The sequence below is a fragment of the Anticarsia gemmatalis genome, chromosome 25 (genome assembly GCF_050436995.1).
Source record: "Anticarsia gemmatalis isolate Benzon Research Colony breed Stoneville strain chromosome 25, ilAntGemm2 primary, whole genome shotgun sequence".
Taxonomy (NCBI): Eukaryota; Metazoa; Arthropoda; class Insecta; order Lepidoptera; family Erebidae; genus Anticarsia; species Anticarsia gemmatalis.
The window spans coordinates 6,098,269-6,125,023 of NC_134769.1; the positions used below are offsets into that span (position 1 = coordinate 6,098,269).

The following is a 26,755-nucleotide window of genomic DNA, read 5'->3' on the forward strand; positions in this document are numbered from 1 at the left end:
TTTGTTGCTTAATCGTCATTTATACTCGTATGTAAGTAAATTACACATTACGTATTTTATTAAATAACAGAATGTCCAAATGTCAAAAAGCAAAAACAGTTTTCAAATTACATCTTAATTATATTTTTCATAAAATACGTCAAAAATTGTTTTGAAATTCTAACAATTTCATGGTACAATCGCAAACACAAAGTGTTTCGCCACCTCTCGTTGACATTTTCTTTGAATCCAAATTGAAAAGTGGTGACCCATTTATTCACGGTACACTTACGCACAAAAGTGATGTTTGTCATTTACCTTGTGTTTTGCTTTTACACTTATATTGCATCTTTTATATTATCAAAGTATTCTAAAGCAGTTTTAAATTAGCAATGTTTTTTCTCATACATAGTTTTATCTCCCTTTTAGCAATTATGGGTCGATTTTGAAAATAATGGTTGCCTCTGATAACATATAGAAAATAACACATATTATAAATATCACCAATATTCGTTATACGGTTTGGCTGTGAAAGCGTAATAATCAAACATAGCGTATTTCAAATTTTAGTATACGTATTTGAGCAGGGATATGAATTTTTTTTATTAAATATCTAAAACTTACTTATCATACAATGATCTACAACTATTCAACCATCAATTTGACACGATTTTTCCTTACATTCTCTAGCAAGTTGTCTACAATCCCACGTCCCGACACTAACCCACTTACAAACTTACACAAAGTAGCTTTTAGTGGCAAATGCATCTCGCCAGGAAGCAGCGACGTGACGCGAGCACAACTGATGCTGCGACGATCTGACACCATTTCATATTGATACTTATTACAAAGCGATTTTATCTTACGGCCAGTTTCTTCATACATATCTAAAGTAACAGCTAAAGCCATTTATTTCTATTTGACATTTATTAAATTCGTGGAGGAAACCACTTAGTTACTTTGGCTGTACTTTTGATGAAGAAACTGGCCGTTAGACTTCTTATTTAAAATTATATTGTTTTTTTTTTGTTAGCCTGTACTGTCCCACTGCTGGACAAAGGCCTCCTCCATTTTCTTCCAAATTTTATTGATAGTTTAATCAATTTCTTTGGTTTTGCCTATTGCCTAACCCTGTGGGAAAAAGGCGTGATTTATGTATGTATGTTTAATAAGGCATTTTTACAAACTTATTGTGCGAGAGTGTACTTTTCGAGGAATTTTTTTGGGCTTTTATTTTTCAACAATTATTTTGTCCTGATCAGAATTTTGACATTAACCAAAACTGCTATGTTAACATCTTTATCTCATTCTACATTTTGATGGCTTTATTTTTCTTTTATTTGCAAAATAATCTGAAAGCTACCAGAAAGCAATGAAAGAAGTGATAGAAAATTATACTAAACAATCGGATATTAAATTATATTGGTCAACAAAATGGCTGCCTTTTTATTTATCTGCTAATGTGACTAAGTATACTTTGTTTAAAACTCCAGTGCAACAATGTCCATGTAACCTACACCCATGCCTATTAGAAAATGGATAAAACTAATAAATTCTGCAACAATTAAACGACTTGTATATAAGTGTACATATATAATATCATAAAGTGTGGGTCATTTGTTGACGCGGCCCGATTACATGCGTTGTTGATTGGAAAAGCCTGTACAGATATTTAATGGAAAGCTTTGTTACTTTGTATTTATTTAACTAGTTTGTTGCAGATAATTATAAATATTGCAAAAATATTGAGTTTGTCTCGCCATCAAACGTCAAAGTTTGGCGAGGGTGATTAATATGTAAAACAATACATATTTTATAAAGAGGTAAAAAAAAAGTTACAGAAATTAAGATTTATTTTCTAGTACAAAGATTCATGATCCTGTGTTTTAGTACCTATAGTTTTTTAGTCAGTTAATTTTGTGACTGTTTAAGCTATTTACTGATTCTTTCTCGATCCTTACATAAACCTTTTAAATGTCGAAACTTAAGCCAAGATTTCAATTTTATCAACAACCAATGATATTCCTACTTTTCTAAGTGCGAAGACACAAGGCCCAAATACTATCTATCTATAACATAGGAATGTCAAGGCTTACTTATTTCTTGAAAACGGATACTAAAGATTATAAAACAATGCAGATTGTTAAAAAACAGCATAATAATTAAAAGATTAGCGTCAACTAATCCTCGTTACAAGCAGTGTGTTAATTGCACAAATAGCATAGTAAAGTTACGCATACATTAACGTGTAGGAAACGGGAACGCGTTAATCCACCAATTGCGTCCTTCCTGGGACGCGACGTGTATTCAATGCAGTGTGCGGTTACATTGTTGTACGGTACGGTAAATTACAGTGAGTAAAAAAACCTTAATAATTTAACCCATTGTTGTTCCACTGCTGGGTAAAGGTCTCCTCTCGTAATATTGGGAGGGGTTAGGCCTGAGTCCACCACGCGGACTGGTTGGACTTTGTATCCCTCCCAAAAATAAAGAACTCTAAGTCATGCAAGGTTGCATCACGTGTTACCGTTAGAACAAGTGACAATTATTTCTAATACACACATAACTCAGAAAAGTCATTGGTCTGTTGCCTCTGTCGAACCATCGACATGGCATGGGAGGTGCATTGTAAAAAACCTTAGCGAGTTGATATTCACTTTGATTAAGTTAATATCAACTCGCAAGATCAAAGAGATGACGTGCCGAATAGAATTTGTGCGTAGCAAGTCTGACACAGAAAGTTAAATGGCGCGTACTATAAATGCAGCTAGCATGTCACGTGTCATTATCGGTGGTACAATGGAAACGCGCCGGTGTAATGTTATTTAAACAGTTTGCGTGCTCGCATATCGCATGAGTGACAGTGGTGTGCGGTGCTGCGGTCGGCGCACGATGAGCCGCTGAGCCGGGCAGGGATGGGACATGCGGATATTAAGTTGACGTTCGGATATTTTTTTTTATTCGGATATTTTTTTATTGTAAATACTTATTTTAAAAGTTTGAACTGTAATAACTATAGCTTGGTTTGTTAAAATGAGAATAAGTGAATTTTACGTATTTGATGTTTGCTGTTTTTTTATTTGGTTGTAAGTTTCGAAATTAAATATTTTTTTAATTGATAATTTTGTTTTATTGTTCTAATATTGCTAATAATTACGTTATGGCTAGAGTTAAACTATAGTTTTTATTAAATACAAGTTGCTCTTATTACTAGAATAAGCTTTTACTATAATTATTAATTAACCTAGGGAATTTTAGATTTAATTACGAATATACGTCATATTCAGCATTGCCTAATTGTAGCACCTTGAAGTTCCAATTATCCACCATATTCCCGAAGGTAATAAACTTAATTGTTATTACAACCTGTATCAAACAACAGTACATTATATACTTATTTATTAATTGAATATAACTCGTGACTTCATCCATATGGATTACAAATCTCAAGGGTAATATTTTTTATGAACTCATTTCTATTGACGACCTCTAAAAACTATGTTTTAGTGGTTAACTACCAAAGGACTAATAATTCCTTCATAAGAAAACATATCCGAAATAATATTTAGACATAATTCTTTATGTATATTCTTTATGTTAAATACAGCAAAGTTGTTCTTAAAATATCCGAGATTAAAAAGAAACAGTCTTGGTTATAACGTAAAAGAACAAACTCTTTAAATAAATACTACCGTAGCATTTTTACATTAATTTACTCCCCCTATTCTATTAGATGAACTCATATTTTGTCGTAACGATATACGAAAGCGTGAAATGTGAGTTAATTAAGCGGATATTTGTCGGATATCCGTGTCCCACCTCTATTAGACACGCAATTATCTAGAGGTGAGTTGCCGAGTGTACTTCTTGGTAATCGAGTTTATTTGCAATGGTAGGGCTTTGGAAATTATTGCTAGTGTTTTTATACGAAGTACTGATATGAGGGCGAATGTGATTACAATAATTTATAGAATTCTAGCTACTTCGTGCGATTCCTCTTGTCTATACTTTCATTTTCTAATTCAGTTTCTTAAGGGTTGATTTTTGAAATCTAAGTTTTTCATACATTAAATCATGCCTTCTTCCCATAAGGGTAGACAAAGACATTTGCGAATTGCTTTTCAATTGTCTCCAAACAAAATTTTATTAAAATAATTTTATCAGTTTAGCCATGAGAACTTGGATACTATAACTACTATTAATATGCACGTAAAAATACGTGTTCCTTCAGTCAGATTTTGAAAGGCGAAAACAGGGAATTTTATGTATTTTCAGTTGTTTGAAAACATTGGAACCGTATTTGACAGAACTTTAGTTGTGATTCAGTTTCAGAAAAAGTAAATACAGGGCAGTATTTTCAAACTACCGTAACATAAAAGGCACTTTTTTAGTTCTATTCTGTCGAATTGTACCGCAAATTTGGTGGATTGGATTTCAAACTGGTTTACAACTTTTTCACATTCGAATACACAAAAGTTTGGTACGTTTACGAGTACTATGGACTTGACCTTCATTGAAAACAATCAAGAATTTATTATATTATTTACCATACGGCTAATGTCCAGTGCCAAAGTTGTTCAAAATACTTGAAGACTTTTTATAAAGCTTAATTAATTAACAATTAAATTTGTACGTTCCCTTCAAAGCACGGAGACACTTAATTTAAGTATCACCAAACCGCCGCCCTTCTGTCAGTTGTCCGTGGTAAAGATCGCTTAACCCACAGATCGTTGATCAACCGATGAGCGCATCTAGCTAAGAGACTTCTCGCCTTGCTACTATTAAGCGACAACCCATCTACGAATTGCCGGCGCAATAAATTGCTTAACTCGCTGATCGTTTACCAACCGAAAAGTCAACTAGCTTCGAGTATTTCGCCTAAATAATTCGTCATACCAATTCATTTATAAATATTATTATAATGCTATAACAATCTGACTTCTACTTATTTCGTTTTCGTATGTATGTAAGAATATAAGTAGTATTCGTGTATGTTCTACGGGCGGTCCACATTAATGCACTGCGGGTTGTCCCGTCAAGTTGTGATAAAATACTAAGGAACTTAGATTCAAAGATATTCAAGCAATAAAATCATTAAAAATTATAATGAGAGTTAGAAAAAACTAGTTTCCTTAAATAGTTCTTGAATAATTTCAATATACCAACATGCCCGTGTTGTGAGCAAAGGCACCTCCCTTATTTCAGAAGGAAGCCCTTGTTTAGCAGTTCGCACAGTTATAAGTTAGATTTAATGTATTTATGTACTCTTATAGATTCTTTTGTAAAATTCCTTCATTACGGGAGGAGATCCTTGTCTAGCAGTAGTGGGACAATTACGAGTTATACTTATTTATTACATCTATACTAATATTATAAAGCTGAAGAGTTTGTTTGTTTGTTTGAACGCGCTAATCTCGGGAACTACTGGTCCGATTTGTAAAAATTTTTTCAGTGTTAGATAACCCATTTATCGAGGAAGGCTATAGGCTATAATATATATCATCACGCTACGACCAATAGGAGCAGAGTACCAGTGAACAATGTTACAAAAACGGGGAAAATTATGATTCTCTTATGTGACGCAAGCGAAGTTGCGCGGGCAGCTAGTTTAGTATATTGTTGATAAATTTATGACTTTGATACTTTAGTAGTCTTAATCATTTTTAACTATCGATAGAACCACAATAAATGACTTTTATCCTAAAATCTCTTCACTTTAATGCAAAATACCCGTTTTTAAAACACTGTTATATCGTCATCAATTTGGAGGTATTAAAGGCTTTTTATCAGAGCCATGTCACGTGTCAAGTTACATAATACGTGGAGGGCACACGGCCACCGGAAGTACTCCGCGACACCTCCGCGAGACAACTTCCGGTCAAGTTTTACACGTAGTATTGAAAAAAATTGACATTTAAAAATGTTTTTTTTGGCATGAGTCTTGTGGTAAATAAAAAATGTTATATGAAGTATATATGTTTGAGGAATAATTACTATAGGGTATAATTTTTCTATCGCTAAGTAACTTTATTTATGAAGTATAAATATAAATACATTTATTCAGCCCTACTTCTCATAGCGATTGGGAAAGGCCAAAGAACGCCACTTGGTACGATCCTTACAAACATTCTTTGCTTAATTCACATCCATACATCTTGCCATACAGGACAGTCGGTTACGAGTACCTGAACCTCAAAACCATACGTTATTAAAATCAGTTTTCAATCAATTTCAATAAATATCTATGAACGCCACGACGATTATGCAAAGAGGGGGTCAGCAGGGAACTAATTAACATTACCCTTGCTAACTGCACGTTTGGCGCAGTGGTTTAAGCGGTCACCTCGCCGCAAAAACCGTAGCGCCGCGTGTGGCGGGTTCGAATCCCACCCGGGACAAATATTTGTGTGATGAGCACGAGTATTTGTTCTGAGCCTGGATGTTAATTTATCTATATAAGTATGTATTTAGAAGTATATAAGTATGTTTATCAGTTGTCTGGTTACCATAGTACAAGCTCTGCTTAGTTTGGAATCAGATGACCGTGTGCGAGTTGTCCAAAAAAAAATATGAAAAAATATATGAAATAACTACGGATTAGTGCCGACATTGCGAACTTGATTTAATTTGAATATGACACTAATGTAGTGACGGACAGACGGATCGAAAGCTTCAATCTATTGGTGTTAATATCATTGAATTTGGTATTGAATTCAGTTATTAAGTTAAAGACAGTGTTACAAAGCAATTTTAAATAGGCAAAGGGTTTTTAGCTAACCGAGTTACATCTAGATGTATAAATGTAAATGAGGTAAGAGAATTTTGTTAAGAACGAATCCCGTGACGGTCTCTGGCTACCCCTTTAGGAAAAGGGCACGATATTATGTACGTTTGAATATTAAAGCTAATTAAATTTTATGGTGAGTAAGCAATCAGTGATTTAAGTTATATTTGGCGACATCAAATCATAGTCATGGATGGAATGTTCTGTTATTTCGATATTTAGGGCCATTTCACAGTTAAACTTTAGATTAACTGTCTGCTAAATAAAGTGACAACAAAGTACGAAAACTGCTGTCAAAATTCCATACGCAATAATCACAATACCCAAGTTTTTATAAATACAAAATGTACTCTGGACTTTTCCAGATTCTTACTAAATGAATAATTAGTAAAAATTCTTACAGTTCCGTGACGAAACCACGGTATTTTCGCATAAAAATTCCCGTAGGCGTATCGTATAAAACTGAACGCGAACAAACGAATCATTGACGTGATCATCGTAAACACGTTCTAAGAAAACAATCATAGTAAAGGCTAATTATAAAAACCCATATCACGAATGGAAATTAAGCTGGGTATTCACTAGCTAAAACTGTACGAAATTACCCATTTTCGTCATTTTAAATTCAAGAAAGAAAGACATCGTCAATCATATGAGTCAGTTTCAGACTTAATTTCATGCTGAGATACACGTAAAGTTGGTACATATTTTTTGGGATTCCAATAGTTATGCATTTTTCGCCCATTGCTGCCCACTACTGGACTAATGTCTTTTCCCTAACAAGGGAGGAATAAAGCCTTGATTTCATCACGCTGGCCAAGTGCGGGTTAGAGTTTAGACCTCAAGCCGCACTTGGCCTCAGCCTCCTTGGTCTCTAAATAAAAATGATATTTTGAATGTTTTAATTAGGATATTGTCTTCAGGTTATCAAGGTTCTGAGTGTACTTGTAAAACATGAGTGATTTGATCCGCGAAAAACGATCAGTTAAGTAAAACTGATTTTCTGAGCTTAAAATACACGTCAAGTCCATACTCGATACCCTTATATTCAGGCGATTATTCACTTACAAAATTGTCGAATTTAGATGCAAAGTCGGACACAAACTTAATGATTTACACATAAGTCAGATCACACTATACGAATTTCAGTACCCTTTATCTACACCATAGACTTTCACATGCGTGGCACCAGTAGTACGATTACAGCTCGTGAATACTTTACTTTCAAGATAAGTGAAAATAACCAGCACGTCACCGCCCTATGGCACCACCATCACGTTCCCGAGTATGACGGCGCATGACGCATGTCATGACATCACATTTGGCACATCACCTGAGATGTTATGACGATATCAATTTATTATTACGATTGCTCGTAAAGATTTTTTCGATAGACTGTAGAATTGTGGAATTTTTTTCGTGTGTGGGCGGACTTTTGTCTTAGAAGTAAAATTCTTGCTTTTTAATCCATTTGGGTTAAGAAAACAGAGCAGTTATACGTAGGTTTGACTATTGCCATATTATAAATTTCTGTTATTTCATTAGTAAAAAAAAATGTAGCTTAAAGTTTTTCGTTTAATTTTTTATTGATATTTCGAATAAAAATTGCACGGGAACATAATTTATATTTGCTATATCATCATAAGACAAGGGCGTTTAGACACGTTATATACTTCTAGTAAGTATGTAATTGTTGCTTGGAAAATAAAATAACAATTAAAACTGTTAAAAGCCGACGTATACCCAAAGAATGATTACTACGATTCAACATACAATAATATTTACCCCAAAACTCACGCAAAAAGCCAACCAACACGTTTTTCTTAAAAAAGGGCTTCCCAAACCAACAACTTAACTGGAATCACATTCTGACAGATCTCCCCAGAGCGCTGCCGTCGTAAATGTAAACACAGTAACTCAAGTTACTGTGTTTATAGTTTGTTTAGTTCTTTGGAATCAGGAGACCGCGGGCTATTTGAGAAAGTTTTCGGTTTGTTTGTACGATGGATAGTTACCGAAATACATTAAATAAAAACACAGTATTTTTACAAAAAAAACATTTTTTTTAATAAAAAATACAGTATCTGTGTTATTTTAAATTAAATAACAGTATCTCACTACTAACTGTGTTTTTTTAACGTGAATAGATTTTATTTTTTCTTTTTTTGCTTGATTATAACACGGCTTCTTCAGTTACTGTGATTGCGTATAAAATATTGTTCAAAGATAAACAACAAATACTTGAATAAATCACAGTATCTCATTTACTGTATTACTGATTTTATACGTATTTCTAAGAAACATAGCTATAACACAGTATGTACATACTTACTGTGTCGTAATTCCCCTAATGTTAATATCTTTACAAAGTTACAACACAGTAATAGGTAAAACTTGGTTACAACACAGTAACCGTTGAGTTACCGTGTTGTAACTTAAAAAAGAAAAAAATATTATATTATTACCCTAGCTTAAAACACATTATCTAGTTTTATTATTTATACAATAATAATATACTAGATATATATATACAGAATCAAAGATTTAACTATATACTAACATTAAAAGTTGCATGAAATAATATACAATAATTAGTATCTTCATGAGAGCAAAAATTAACCATTAAACTTCAACCGCGTTTTTCTCAAAACGCATATTTTGAAGTTACTGTGTTTAGATTTACGACGGCAGAGCGTTACATCTTACACACTTAGCTTACACTCGCAGAAATATATTACAACGTACAGTTTCTAAACGCCTATTAGGGTATACGTACACGTGCTACAACCAGTATACAAGGAAGCGACTAAAAGTGGTTGAGTGTGTATAATGTCGCTGAAGCTTTATGCAGTTTTTTGTAGTAGCTACTACTATTAATGATAAAGTGATTTGTAATGTGGTCGGCTGTCTATTTTTTCAAGTTGCACTTTGGTTGCATTCTAGTGAATATTGTATGGACGGTTGCGTTCAAGAAGAAAATGCGGTCAATGTAAATTTAAATATATTTTTTTATAAAGTAACAAATTATATTACCTGCCCACATGGTGCGGTTATGGTAGGTCTCTATAGACGTTATTTACACTGACTATATTCGGTCGCCGTCGTGTTGGTGACAGCAACGCGACCACAATGCAACTATTGAAATATTGCAAATCAGTTTTTATTGCCGCAACGTTATGTAATTGTCGTCTAAAAAGAACCGTACCTATATCGCAAATCACTTTAAAATTTGTTTACCCACAATGCAACTGCAATGACACTATACACAGTCACACCACTTTTCATCGCTGCGATGTTGTGCGTGTATAAAAAGCCTTAAGTTGCACGATAAAACATTCATTTGATGGCGCCCTGAGTTCTGCATAATTGAGATGAAGGGATTCCCGTCGTGTATACTAAGTATATTGGTTTTGATGTGCCAAGGCCCCTCGTTTGATGGCCAACGGCTTCCCTTGATGGGCTTATGAAAAATTTAACGCTGTTTTGTTTTTAATTAGCCTTGTTTCGGCTGTGTTGAATAGAATTAATGAGGTGAGGCGTGTAAAATATTTGGGTATTTTAATAATAAAAGAATATGCCTTAGGGTTCGTTCTAAAGGGTATTTTTGAGTTTATGCATTGTTCAGGACGTATTGATTGGCAAGCAGTACCTAACGCTCTTTTTCTGGATTGGTCTAATTTTCTCTACAACAACTGTTCCAGATGTAGTAGGTTCAATTCCCACGCAAATCGTATGTATGTTTGTGTCACAGATGTAGATACTTATTTTTGAGTTGAGTGACGACAATCTGAACTTGGAACAAAATATCAAATCTGTAGCTAAAACTCTAACTAAATCTAAATCAATCATCAAAAAGCAACATAGCCCAACGACATGTCTTTTAACTTGCAAAGGCGAACGATGAAATTTTCCGCAGTAAAACCCGGTAACGAAACACGGGTTCAGTTTAAAAATAAAATAGTTTACAGTGGAGAATCGGCTGACTGTCTCGATGGCAATAAAACAAGCCGAGATTGTCCAGACTACTTTTGTTACGGATATAACCGGGTCTAGCCGCCTATTGTGCTCCTATGTACATGTAACATTCTGTTTATGTAACGACTGTAATGTTTATAGCAGCTTTAAGCAAAGAAAAAGGAAAATTTTACACTTTATGATAGAGAGACACCAATCTAGAGTAGACTACAAACTAGTTTATAGAAGGTTTTGATTAAAAACTATATTTTTTATCTATTCCATTCTGCGTTCGAAGGAATATCTTCCAGATGTAAGGTTACTATTTGGGGATAGTAAAAATTTATTTGTTCCGGGTGGGAATCAACACAACACAGGACACTTACGTAATAACTAATAGACTTAGTTGAATGCATGACAGTATGAATGCATAATTCCTAAAACTTAATTCTTCTACTGCGTCTGGTAAGAATACCACTTGAAAAATAACCTCAAAGCATTTTACGCTTATGGCATGCACTCTCATGTCTATAAAATTCATCTCACTTTATAATAATACATTTTTCATACATCTATTAATATTTTACTATCAACATTCACTTCCTTTCACACCACCCTCTTTTACACACTTTATACAACAAAGTAACACGTATGTAAGTATATAAGTATGTATTTAGAAGTATATAAGTATGTTTATCAGTTATTTGATTACCATAGTACAAACTCTGCTTAGTTTGAAATCAAATGACCGTGTGTGAGTTGTCCAATAATATTTATTTATTTAAGTCATGGAAAACATAATATAATACACCTACGTCCTACCTACTAACTTTTGAAGCAAGAAAAAAAAAAACGAATTTTATTAAAATTGAGGCTTTCACGTAATAGTAGCAAATATCCATACATTCATACAAATACAATATAATGCTACTTTACGTGATCTTATCGCACGAAGGTCTATGACAAATTTCTTAACTCCGAGTAGTTAAACATTTTATACCTTGCACACCATATTATAATTACTGAGAATTTCTTGACAAAAAAGCACATAGGTACCTTTTCGACAATTCGGGATTCAAACCCCAGACTTCTACTCAGCAGTCACACCCACCTGCCAGTCTATTAAAGAATAGTTACAGAAACACATTCATGACGGTCATTTTCATAACATATAGTGCTCCAAAGCCAGTCAGTTCCATCCAAATGGCACGATTATAACCGAATAAATCATTTATCGATCGCAACAATAAATCAATCAAATTCGACGCAAAGACACACATCTGTCGTCGGCTCCGTCCAATAGTTATTTATCGATAAATATACAATATTTGACATTGTCTGTCCGTCTGTCATAGTGTTATGATTGTGCTAAAAGCTATTTGATTATGACTAAGGTATTAAGTAGGAGTCGGTTCGTTGTGTAATCGTTCTAAAGTAATGTTAGGTGCAATTATTTGTTGTTCATATTGACTTGACTTCAAAAGATTCGACTTACTAGTAATGTACGATAGTGTTCATATTATTCTTTTTATCTGAGTATTCCCCAATTTTGAAGGATTTTAGTTTTTGAAAAATGATCGCGAAGTTTATTTTTCTTGGCATTATATTGATTTTTCATTAACTACCAGTTAGTAGACATGTTCAAACACCACATCAAGTTTTAAGATTTTTGGATTATGGTTTCATCTCTGGATAAGTAGATATTTTTGTAAGTACGCTGTATTTGCTGTCATTTTATTCGCATAATATTATCGTAATTAAGTATTAAAATCAAGTAGAACTAATGGCCAGTTTCACCGCTGTCTGACAAGTTTCTGTTGATTTTATATGTCAGATAAATCATGTAATACTTGCCTCTAATTCAAATTATCGAAGAAGTAATGCATATTAAGAAAGTGGTGACACTAAGTAACTAGATTATTATCTAATCTAGCTAAAAATTCCAAAATAAGTGAGCTCAAGTATCAAAACCATTTATAGAAGATGAAATAGGTACATTTTTCTCAATGAAAAGCGTAAGTAGTAAGTAGCCATTGTAATAACACGAACAGAGAATAACATTTCATATGAAAAGCACAGTCGTTCTCTTTGCTATGTAGGACAGCGCGGGGCAGCTACTGCGATGTGACGTCATTACTAGACAATGCAGAACTACCCTCTTTGATACTTTGAGGCTATATTGTTCAGATATCATTACTGACATGTGTCTGTTATTTCAAATGCTGGTTTTATCACTGCTGGATAAGTACCGTTTAAACTATTATGGAGATTTTTGTTAATATGTTTGTAAAATTTTAATATTATGTACCTAGTGATGATTGACAAATATTTTGGGATGGAACATATAACATGATACTTTTGTTAAGCTTTAGGCGAAAACTTTATGATTATTTTGAAAATATTCTTTTATTTTTGCAAAGATACATGTGGGTTTTCGAACTATCTAAAGAGGTGAAATGGTCTTTTATAATACAGAAATGACAAATTAATAAACATTTACAGGTAAAGATACAAACCTTCAGCAGCTTTCTTTCAGCAATAAAATAAAAATATCATCCAAATACAGTCTACATTTTACAATCAAAGTAATACATAAACAGGTCACATGCCCTACAGCTTATCTAAAATTACAACACAAACATTCTATATATATTTGGCATAAATCCCCGGACATCACACCAGACTTGATTACACCTGTATGAAAATAATGATGATGGAACATCTTGGCTTACTCCCTGTGACGAAATTTACATCATGGCCCGTAGAAAAAACGTACACTACCCATCGTCAGAACACCGTGACACGTGAAAAACTTGGCAATGACAATCAACCTAGTAATTGTAATCCCTTTAAAAAATCAACCTTATAAACAAAAGAATAAGGATTTTATTTGTGTCTTCACAATTGACTTCTGCCCGTCTCATAATGTATTACGTAAAATATTTCCAAAGTTATTTTTGTGTCAGTTTGATTAGCTATTTTTATCTGTGGCAATTTGGCGGTTGTGATTAGTGATATTATCGGCTATAGATGGCGCTGGCGTCGTTAACAGCTGTGCTCACTTGTTTTATTTATCACGTGTATTTAAGATGCTTTACATTGTTTGTAGGACGCGATCGTTTTGGCAATTATTCTTTGAGAGTGTTATGAAGTAGTCTCACTGTCAGCCGTTTTGGTGGTTTTATACATCGACCGATTTTTTAGCAACCAAATTATTTTAGGTAGTTTAGAACCAACTTTTCTGTTTTAACTATTTGACAAACACAAGTTCCACATCAAAAGGTTTTTCCTGCACTATCGTAAACGTCAACAATCTTCGTCGTATCTGACGTTATAAAAAGAAGCTTCGAGTCAGTTTTAAGGTAGCTTTATGCAGTGTTTTTTAAATAGGATTTCGCATCAATGAATGGATGAGCCTTGTCATTCTGTAACTGCTATTAAACAACAAGTGACAGGACAGCCGCCAAAACGCGATACAGTATGAGAGCAGTAGAACAATCAAACTATTGTCGAGAGTACCTAGTAATACTGGCTTGCGTTTGAGCTACGTGGACTAGAATTACAAACTAGATACGTGAAAATTATCAAGAAGTTGAATAATTAAGAGAAAGAAGAAGAATAATCTTCGAGTAAGACTACATTTTGTAGTAGTAGGTACATATACATTATGTTAAATTAAAATTCTAGAAAATTTCTCCAGAATACAATTTGCATCTGATCAGAATTATGCTAGAACACCAAACCCTATACCTAGGTAATTCAGCAGCGGGATGCCTTACCACTATCGATTATCGACAACTTAGCTATCAACAAATTTTGTATGTAAATTCGATCACCATCTCGAGCGGGCACAGTAAAAACTATTCTAAAATACTTTTTAAATGTCAAAATCTAGGTAGTCGATAATACCGTCTGTAAACCGAACTACAGATTCTTTCAGAAGAATTTATTCCTTTTCAAAAACTCCGTGAAAAAACTAATCAAACTTCCGTGGCGCAGTGGTTTAGGTCACCACGCCGCTACCATTACGTCGGGAGGTCATGGGTTCGATTCCCACACGGAACAATTAATTGTTTTGGGTCTGGTTGTACTTTGTGTCCGTTATTTGTATGTTTGTAAAAGTCCCCGCGACACAAGAGCAATTCTTAGTGCGGGAGTTGTGTTTTTAAAAAAGAAAAAGACTTTCTACAAGAAAAAGATCGCTCGTTATTATCTGTTGTTTGACAACGTCCAGTCTGTGTGTTAGTCTGTGCCGCGTGCTCTGGCGCAGGGCCAGCGTCGCGCACAGAAATAACCCTAGCGACACTCACCGTGTGTTTTAATTGCCTATACAAGTGAATTTCATCAACTATTTTTATTAATAATTGTAATTTTGCTGTGTATATTATCTTATAATATGATTATGAACAAAAATCAAGTCAACTTGCGACCACGGCAATTGTAATCTGCGCCGAAACGTCAAGAAATCTGTGGTAAAATACATACATGTTTGTTTCGTTAATTTCTGTTAAATAAATAAATAAAATATTAAATAGTAGTAACCCAACGAGGAAGCACAAAATAATCATTTTATTAAGTACTTTGTGTAGGTCTGTACCATTATTATACCGATAAGAAATATATTATGTCTCTTGCTCTATTTAAAAGTCTGGTAGGTTTGTGAAGCGTTTTGATTTTGGTTTTAAAATGCTGCAGTAAAGGTAGAAATATACTTTATACGGTTTTCTAATACTTCTTGCAGATTCGTTTGTTAGGCTTACAAAATACAAAAGTATTTTCATAAACATATTCCCATAAATTCCACAACCAAGGCAATTATTTTGGTCGTCTTATAAAATTTATGTCAATATAATGAATACTGTTGCAATTATTAAGTTCTATTTTATAAACACAAAACTACACATAGTACGTAACTATTTCAATATTTTTGTTAGTTGGTTAAATATGTAGGCTAGCTTTAATAAGTTTAAGTCACATTTGACTCGAAAACTGAAACTATTCTCACAAGAAATTAGAAAAAATATAGCAAAAAGCTATCCAAGAAAGATAACAATGCGAAATCTATTAGCGCGAGACGTGAAATGTTCGCTAGTTTATTCACAGACATTACATTCTTATGTTTGACACACATTGAGCTCAAACAATTTTATAATTAGGGCGTCTAAATATCTTGCGTGTTGGAGTCATACGCTTGAATTAGTTGAGACAGGTAGTGTTCTTCCTTGAAAACTATTGACAAATGTTAACACAGCGTGAAATGTGTATGTTCTAATATTTTGAATCGTTTCTTTACGCATTTTTTATATAAGACTGAATGGAGATATTACAGACGTAATTGCGTAGGGAAGGGGAGCAGGAAAAGTGTGTTAAAATCATTAATTTTTTTAGTGATTACTTATACTATAAATATAATAATATTACTTAACATATGTGGCCTGATAATTGTATTAGTTCTTTAAATTATTGATGTTTTATTCAAATGATTAGAAGAATATAAGAAACTAGCTGACCCGCGCAACTTCGCTTGCGTCATATAAGAGAGAATGGGTCAAAATTTTCCCCGTTTTTGTTACATTTTTTACTCGTACTCTGCTCCTATTGGTAGTAGCGTGATGATATATAGCCTATAACCTTCCTCGATAAATGGACTATCTAACACTGAAAGAAATTTTCAAATCGGTCCAGTAGTTCCTGAGATTAGCGCGTTCAAACAAACAAACAAACAAACAAACAATCAAACAAACAAACTCTTCATCTTTATAATATTTCTTATCATCTTTAGTATAGATAAATTTATTATTTAAGCATTCTAAAAAAATTACCACCGGTTGAATCCAGACATTTTTAGCTGACTACGGATAAGTAAAACACAACTGCTGGTCCCAACAGAAAATTACAGGCATGATGTTACGTAACATATAAGTACGTAATTTTTCATTCATATTCTCCAGACAAAACAACATCTTCACACGTGAGGTCGTTTCAAACAAGTTAGTTAAAAATAACCATTACATACATAGTTTAGCAAAGAAACATGATTTGTGATGATCGTGATGATTTGTTGTATAAAACATTAAAGAACAGAAGCACTTCACAAATATGTTGATTTAATACTCATAATCATAGTCTGAAATGAAAATTTGTCTGACATTTTTTCGTCATTGAAATTTTGTTAGAGGAAATGTGAGTTATGCTATTATTTCTTTTAGATAGAAGTACTATATAATTCATACTTTCTGGTGTAGTTATTGGAGAATTGATAAGGCTAAAAAAAAGGGCCAAAAATACCTTAGTCAGGCTAACTTTTTGATCGTCAAGTAGTTTTATTCCCAAAACAGTTTCGACAGATTTCGTGACCAAATGTTTTATACATTTATCAAAAGACAAAAAGATCAAAATGATTTCAGTAGTAATGTTAATTCTCCTATACTATACAGAAATAAACGAACATTTAAACCTGGATTACTTGACGTTTTGGCGCAAATTTCACAGTCCTAGATCGCAAGCAAAGTTATAGAACCTGAGTAAGTTTACCTGGCGACGAAAAAAATCGGTTCCAAGTTCACTGAAACCCGAAATAAGTATTCGTGTGATCAAATAGGACAAATAGTCGTTTCGCATTTGGGCGTGTTGTGCACAAATATTTGTTCCTTGGGAGTCGTAACCTGAACTATAGTTCATAACAGTTGTTATGGTGCTGCTGGTTTAAATAGACTAGCAGCTTGCCCCGGCTTCGTCTGGGTTTGGGTTATACGCATATTATGATTATATAGTCAAAAATTATAATAAGTAAGATAGTCTCGGTTTTACAAGTACGCCATAATGAGGGTTACAATACAGTGACCAATTTAAATCAAAAAGTTTAAACCAACTTCACAAATAGGAGGAGGTTTTTTACATCACCAAACTTTTAATAGAGCGCATCGAAAATAGGGATATTTTTTTCCAATTTATAAGTTGTATCTGTTTTTGAGATGAAAAATTACAAATATTAAATGGTGGTCATGTTGTTGGGACATATTGTTTTAAAGTCAGATATAAATTAACAAGGATGCGTTAATTCTATGTTTTACCTGTACTGTCAATTTGCAGCCAGAAGATGAATCTTACCTGTGAAAGAAAGAAATACAAATTAGCACTATAAAGTTAGACAAAGTAATCTTTCATAATCATATTCGAACCCGGCATCACTTAATATAGGAATGGTCTGATAATATGGATTGAGGCTTTTCATTTTGTCGCGAAAAGTACTGAATATCTAATATGTAAAATTCTCGCGTCACAGTTTTCGTTGCCATACTCCTCCGAAACGGCTTTACCGATTTTGATGACATTTTTTGTGCTTATTCGGTATCTATGGGAATCGGCCAACTCTATTTTTCATACTCCTAAGTGACACTTCTTTTTACTTATTTGTACGGCAAAACAACGTTTGCCGGGTCAGCTAGTTTTTGTATAAAATCTTCCTTATATAAATAATTGCATTTCTACCTACATAGCATAGTTTCTTGCACCTATAGTACGGTTAAACACATATCTTTATCTATTGTGACTGTTAACTTTATTTCGATTAATTCATACTAATAAACATTTTCCATTAGAGAGTTATATTCGGATTTACAGAGAATATCAAACTGGATTATCAGGCATCATATGTAATAAACATAATTGTACAAAAATAATATAAAACTTTATTACCCACATTTACTAATCACCCTTTAATAAAGTTTTTCTTGAAAAACGAAACAAATTTGTCGATGTAACCTTAAATTTTCACGTACATTCTGTAAATGGTCGCGAGTCACGCACTATGTATATACTTCAACTAGTTTTATACTAATTAATTGATACCCGGAGGAAGTGACATTTTAATTGGGCCGAGAACTTCAGGCTTGATGCACACATATTCGGTTTGGCAATATTTGTCAAGCAACAAAACCAAATCGTAGCAATTAATGCTTATACCGATTTATATTGTTTTGATTAATAATTCGGCTTATACCGATTGGATAGCTCTTTCGTATCCGATCGTCACAATTCGGTTTAAACATTCAGGCGCGGTGATTTCGAGCGGAATTTTTACCGAACATTGTATTGTTCATAGCAAAATTTAGTATTAATTAGCCTAGACAGCCGGCAAAACCGAATAGGTGTAGATGAACCCGATCGCCACAAGCCGAACAAGTGAGCCGAGTCGGTTTTGTTTTTCGATAAATATTGCCGAACCGAACGTGCCGAATCGAATATGTGTGCAGCAACCCCCAGTGACGTAATCGTTGTGACGTCACGATTGTTGGAATGTAGATGACATATTGAATTACTCTAGGGGTTTGTTGTATCCATTACCTTTTATTGCTCAGTGTTGATTAGGTTTTATTCGTAAATATTTATGTCTTATTTCCCTCGAAGGGGTAGTAAATACGTTTAACTACCCCTTTTTCTAGGTATATTTTGAATCCTACAAAATTAAATACTGTGCTGTGTTCTATAGCTTAAAGATTAGAATTTATTATTACTATGGTGTACAGAGTAATTATTAATAGGAATCGGTTATAAGTGAATTTGTCAGCAGATTATTACGAATATGCTCTGTATCGACATACAGTTTTACTCTATCGAGCAGTGACTTTTACCCAGCTCGATGGCTCGATCAAGTAAAATTCTTTACGATAAGTTCCGGCAAGTTATAAGTTTTCAGAACATCCATTGATTTTTACATGAACATCTACCTAGCATTAGTTGTAGGCTTTATAAAACTGCGATTTTCTAAAGTACAACCTAGCTTAAAACGTAGAGAGAAATACCAACCTTATTCCAAATACTCAATCGTGAAACATCTATATTTTGAAGGCACACAGAATTCCCTAGCACAACCTATAGTTATCCTAGCTACACTAATATAACAAATTCAACTTACTAAATAACTAAGAACTAAAACAGAAAACGAAAAAAACAACGCGTTATATTCACAATACACAGAATCTTCCTACAAACTCTCAGATCAGATGTCATTACAGACTGACAGATGGAAATCTAGACAGAATACTTTTATATGTAAAGAGGTCAATAGTCTGACATCTATTGACCTACTTAGTGAACCGCTTACAAAATTGTAACTGTCTACAAAGTGGAATTTTGCGCAGTTTTCCCTGTGCTGTGCATTTTCAAGTTCGTTTTGTTATGTTAGCTATTGAGAAAAGGCTTTTTGAATTTCAACAAATGTTTTATCTTGCTCTTATAATTTATATTTTGTCGATATATTTTAGTATGGTAATAAGTAATCTTTGCTTTTATTATATATTTTGTAGTTGATATAGTAATTTCGCTACTAATCTTAACTTTCAAATGATTTCAAAACCAGGAGTGAAAAAATTGTCTATAATAATTTCTTTTCGTGATATACTCATTTTACATAACGCAATTAAGATGCAAATAATTTGATTTTGAATTTTCTATAAATTTGAAAATAAATGACTGTTTATTACTAAAACGCTTATTAATAACAAATTTTTCATAATCAGATGCTAAACACTACAATAAATATCCACCACGCTCTACATAATCCGCTACCTTACATCCAATAAACACATTTATATAAAATCAAAACTACCCCTACGCTTAATTCAGAACACCCTGCTATGAAGTTATAGGAAACAGATAGTGGGCGATAAAACCATACTGACACGCATTGTGCCAACCACCAGTGTAACTTGAGCTCTCTACATACGATAGTTAGAGTGAAATGTTCTGGAGGCTCTCTCGCGAGGGGTCTTTGTAAGGTGGTCGTAGAGCAGTATTGTCAGGCATAGACGGCTGACAGTGAATGCTAAAGGTCGTCAGCTGACGTCTGCACAGATAAGGAAATTGATATTGTGTTAATTATGTTGTTTTTTTGTTATAGGATAATGGAGAATTCGTAAATGATGGGAAAACGGTCGTTTCCTAGAGAAAATGCTTTGGTTAATTAAATTATATTATGGTGACCCTTTTTCTATATTTTTCGTTCTGTTCCAGGTTTGAAGATGTAATTTACAATTCACCTATTTTTCGTTTTGTTGTGGGTGTTAAGTAAATTAATATCGGCTCGATTTAAATGTGTGGAGTTTGTAGTTTCGAAAGAGTCTTTTGGATAAGAAGATGAATGTTTAATAGTATTATAGTATAAAAAACGCGTAAGTATGTTTAACAAAAGTAAGTAACAGCAAAGGGGAAGTAATTGTAAAAGAACAAATTGATCCTTTGGAATATAATATAATAAATAAATTGATGGATTTCACTTAATCGATTAAAGTTCATTGATTTCTGAAAAATATTATAACTAACCTATTAAACACTTGTACTACACGAAGCTTATACTGAAACTTATATCTTACAGCATTATTTCTCTTTTCCGTAAACAATGTGTTATATGACAAAAGTCCTACTCACAAAATACAGGGACAACATTTCTTTTGTTTATTAGATAAATATAATAATATATGAGAGAATACAGTACGTAGTATCAGCACCAACTAACACGTTTATCTAATGAGGTTCTTTCATTTCTTTTATATCTATTTATATATGGAATAACATTCTATGTAGGTTCGTAGTTAAATAATTTATCTATACTAATCTATACTAATATTATAAAGCTGAAGAGTTTGTTTGTTTGAACGCGCTTATCTCAGGAACTACTGGTCCGATTCGAATAAAATTTTCAGTGTTAGATAGCCCATTTATCGAGGATGGCTTTATGGGAGAAGGATTTATGTTATATATCATCACGCTACGACCAATAAGAGCAGAGTACCAGTAAAAAATGTTACAAAAACGGGGAAAAAAATTTACCCATTCTCTCTTATGTGACGCAAGCGAAGTTGCGCGGGTCAGCTAGTGTATAATATAAGTTATAGTACTATATGGCATTTTATAAAATAAAGAGCCCACGCTACGTATTGGTGAAAATCGCACGTCAATCCGTACAGTATTTTTGGAATTCATCGAAAAAGTAAGAATTAGATAAAAAAAATATGTCAAATTAGGAATGTGATTTTATTATAAGTAATAATTAAATTTGCGTTTTAGCATTATTATATCTAGCTCTAGCTATTAATTAAGGGAGGTCCAAACAGCAAATCTTTATTGCAGAATACAAAATGATTCGAGTGAAAATAACTGAAGAGAATGTTATTATCATTTTTCTAACAAACGTTCATTTATTTTACACACTTTCCAAAGTTTATCTAAATAGAAAACCCATAACTTTAATTACGAAACAAGTGAGCGACATAAAACCATTAATTCGGGTTGTACAAATAAATATCAGCAACACACTACGCCACAAGTAGCGACATCTGTTATCCAGTAGCGGAATTTATATGTGAATTAACGATACCTGTTTTATTTTAGTTCACTATTGATTGATCGACGCATAATACCGTTTGTTAATCGTTTATGTTACAATTTTAGTTTCAGATATTTGTTTAATGAGAAACAGGGCCGGTTTTTATTACCGTACAATGTAAAATAAAAGCAATGCAAGATTTTAATGCGTAAACCTTGTGTATACATAATGTTTTACGTGGTTAGTTTATGCGTTTCGATAAATATGTTTATCGCGTGAAGGGTTAACTGAATTAATCAGTGTTTCCGAGAAATTAGTTCATTTAGGATTACTAATAAGAGAGAAAAGTGAAGGTTTTATTTAGTCTTTATTTTAGCATAGCTTAAAATAGGTTTAGTCCGCGACTTTAACCATATGGACTATTATGGCCAGATTATATAACGATAAACGATTTATTATTATTATTTTCCGGGGTTAATGATGTATTTCATAATCCGAGTTATAGAACAACCATATTAGTATTTTTTTTTTGTTTTACTTACTACAGTTAGCTCGAGTTTACTGAGTATCTTATAATTTTTTTTTTAATTATCTCACCATCTACGGCAAAAAATCCTGTAATTCCCATTTCTAGTTTATATCATAGCAAGTGAAATATACAATATTATATAAATACATATTAGTCTATATACATAACACAATACATTTAGATTAATTGCTATTCGTTTCCTTTATACCAAAATAAGAACATTTTTAAAGCGAAACGTTTGAAACGTAGCTACCAAATAATTATCTTTGAAGTAAATATAGCAAATAAGATGTGACCTATGAACGAGGCAACCGTAAGGCTTTTCCGCAAACACTAATCTTTAACTAAGTAAGTTTCTGTACATTACTAGATATACCTACTAGTAATCCCATGCCGTTTTATTGTTGGTCTATCGACTACCATTAGCGGGCTTTTATATAACTTTAAGTCTGTCTGATGAATGCAGCTATTATATACATAAGGATGTTTTTAACAGGTAGTAAAGGTGACGGATAAAATTAGCTGTTAAAGATGTATCAACGTATAGTTATTCCATGTAGCTGATATAACTAAACATAGATTCTCGAATCTTGTAGGTACACAGAAGTTGTACCCCAGCATTTGTTGTTTACTTACTTTTATATACAAAGAGGTAGGTTATGATTATAATAAAGGTTAAAAAATACAAGAAAATAATTTAATAATTCACCCTTTATTTAACCAGTATTTAACTACTTTAAATAATGATTTAGACATATTTTCTCTGGTCTCTGCCTACCTCCATGGGAAGAAGGCGTGATTTCATTAATGTATATGTTTTTAATAGTGTATATAAATTTAATAAAAATGACATCAATTCTTTGTCCAAAAAAAATTTTATTTTCTTATTAATAAATAAATATTGACCAGTTGACAAATAATTATGAATAAGAATACCACACGGGTAAAGCGGGTAAGCGAAACACGGAGGAGGTACATAAAAGTTATCCTACTGGAGCGTTCTAGTGACCTCCCGTCGACGCTAAATGTCAAAGTTCACTCTATGTACTGCACGGAGAGAATACCGCGGGACTAATCTTAATTGATTTATATTTTATTATACGAATGTGGATGTAATTAGTATAAGAATAGAAGAAAATATCGTATTGTTTTACAGTCCAGAATTTTGAAAAATTTAGTTTTCAGGTTGTAAGGTACTTGAAGCTTTGTAGGTTGTAAGTGGGAAAAAAATGTGTAATCATATTTTTATCATTAGTAGTAATCGTTATACAGTGAACGGGTGATTTTTAATGATTGTATATAGGTGCTTTGAAATATTTCTGAAAGTAAATATGAAACAGGAATTGTAGTGTGCAGAGATACTTACATAAAGATTTAATAATAATCTTGATTTAACTTAATAACATTTAATAAAAAAAAAGAAGAAGATAAAAAAGTTTATTTCCGGAAAAAATACGTTATTACATTTAAAATGACAGTATATCCCAAACTATCGACTAGGCCAAGATATATATAGCTCTTCTCCTTTATAGTAACTAATTATAACATTTTTATAGCATTATAAGAGAGAGTAGGTATATAAGGAAAACTTAAATACCCTACGCCGGTGTGGGGCGGGGACAACGGCCTTGGCCCTTTTGTACCAAGAGACCCGTGTCCGACAATAGGACAATAAAAATGTATAAGAATATAACTTTTATAATATTATAGTAAACGTTTGTAAACTGCAAAATGTTCTTTTAAATTTAAGTTTGTAGTTTTTAGCTAAATAAAGGTTTAAAGATATAATGTGGCATGTGTTTTTTTTAATTTTGATAAGCTCCAATAATTACTTATAATAAATATTTAATTACTAATAATGTTATGTTGCTCTAAATGCTTTTTAGCATTGAATTATTTATTTCAGGTGCAATTTCAAACTTGAAAATAGGCCTTACATCGTGAATAATATCGAAGAATGGTTAGTGAAGGAAAAAATACACGAACTAAAAGATGTTTATTAGATATATAACTAATGATACATTGAATAAAATTGAACTTGTCTAAGTTCAACTATTAGGTCGGGGAAAAAGTCTTTTCGCATTATAGTATGTATGAACTCGTAATAAAATCTCTTTGGCTTCAAGAATCACAAATGAGTACACGGTTCATTAGGTTTCTTTCAGTGAGCTCGTGAGGTACCCAAATATCGAGCTTTTTTGTGTAGAGAAAAGATTTTATTACAAGTTCGTACATACTATAATGCGAAAAGACTTTTTCCCCGACCTAATATTTTATGATAATGCAGAAATGGACAGTCATAAGTGTTAGTATTTGACCTAAATTAATAAGTATATGATTTGATTTGGTTTGAAGGTAGGCAGTGACAATCTAGTTCTCATTTCGTCATCATACTTCTCATATTAGGAAATATGTATCAAGAAAATTCTATAGAAAAATAAAAAGTATAATAAAATAATATCGTTTTATATTGAGGAAAAAGGAAGGGGTAGTAAATAACAAATAACGTTAGAGTATTTATTAAAAGTGTGAGTAAAATTATGTTTGTGTTGGATAATGTACCATGTGGATGTAAAAGTTTGTCGTTCAATGATCATTTACTAATAAATTAAATTATTATCACGTTTATGAACAGTGTAAATATTCTGTTAAGTAAAAAAAATATATAAAAGTTGTCCTCCGTCTGAAAAGTCAAGTTCAGCAATATATTCTACCACATTTTCGCAGTCTAGTCTCAATATCAGACTAAAAGGTCTTAAAAATGTCACCGAAAGACAAGCTCCTACAGATATAAAGTCAAACGAACCATAAATTAGCTAATTAAAACGTGAGCGAACATCGCAGAATAAATTAAAATTCATCTAATTATTCCCACCCAAAAATCGGCCATTAGAAATTTTGGCACACTCATTTCCTACATTAATAGTATTAATTAATTAAAAAAACGTACGACAAAAACTCAGGATTGATTAGAAAGAACATATATTTTTATACCGCGGAAAAGTCGATAGCGACTACTAGCGACATCTATTGATTGTATGCGGAAATACACGAGCTATTTTCTAGGTTAGTACTAAAATTACAGCTGGAACAAATGTGGAATCAATGAATTCATGATTAGATTGTAGTTTGTATTATGTATTATGTTATACGATTATTATAAAAAAAACGTGTACGAATACGTAATGTGAAGCGCCATGGAAATATTCCTATTATAATTTTAATCAATAACTGAATGTTAAACCACGCTGTGTAACACTTTTATAGGCGTAGCGATATATGTTCACTGTAGATGACTAAGAAAAGCTTAAAGGTGGCTATGAGTATTACAGTTTTATTAACGCCGTAAATCCTTTTATTCAGTGACGTGAACCACTAATATCGTAACACAAACAAATAGTTAAATATTCACGCTTGTTTTCTGTGTAATAAAAATCTCTATGAGAGCGTTGAGTTGAGAGTTCCGGTGAAATATTCTGTGGTGGTTTTCCCCCGCGGTGTGGTGTGGTGTGGTGTGGCGTGGTGTGTGAGCGGTGTCGCGCGTCGCGTGTGACGGACAGCTCGGTTTATATTTATCTTACACGTAGTAACACTCATTCTACACGCATGTACTTACTGACCATCCGGAGACACTCCCAAAACGTAATATTGACAAAAAAGAAAAGCCTCAACGATATATCAACACCGTCACTCGCGATTACATCGCCGCGATGCTCTATCGATTCAACATCGATGTCAAACTCTGATAGCGGACCTCAACCTACACGTACACATTGGAATTTCATTTTTTTCAAACAACAACGTACGATTCTTACATAATTCCCGTCCGCCATTAACGCGTGTGACGCACGCGATAATCGCCCTTAGAGACGACGTGCGTTGGGTACATATTTTCCATTTTCCATGCACGATAGCTCTATTTCGGAGCTGCGCCGGCGGTTACAACCTTGAATTCGGAACGCACCTTTAATTTTAGCCGGTTAACCTAGATACGGGGACCATTCCGAGTGAGCCGGATCGATATTCGCATGCGCGCTGTCTCCAACGGTTTTAAAATAGTACGGGTGTGGTGGGTACCTTTAGGCGGCGGATTTTTGGGCAAGGTATGTCGGGGCCCGGTGCTCGCGGCCGACTGACGGGCGCGCGGGCCCGGCCGGCCGGCGACGCACGCGCGCTGCCCGCG

The 26,755-nt window shown here is 33.3% G+C and overlaps 1 protein-coding gene across 3 annotated transcripts in view; it reads right to left on the reverse strand.

Moving 5' to 3' along the window:
* PMCA (plasma membrane calcium-transporting ATPase 3) overlaps nucleotides 1-26,755 on the reverse strand; it is a 169,505-nt gene extending 142,750 nt beyond the window's left edge. The window contains exon 1 of one of the 3 annotated variants that reach the window (XM_076131213.1): nucleotides 26,650-26,755. The gene's annotated coding sequence lies outside the window, so the exon portion shown is untranslated. Of the gene's footprint in view, nucleotides 1-26,536 lie in introns of all 3 variants that reach the window. The other 2 variants (XM_076131214.1, XM_076131212.1) reach the window with 2 other exon arrangements.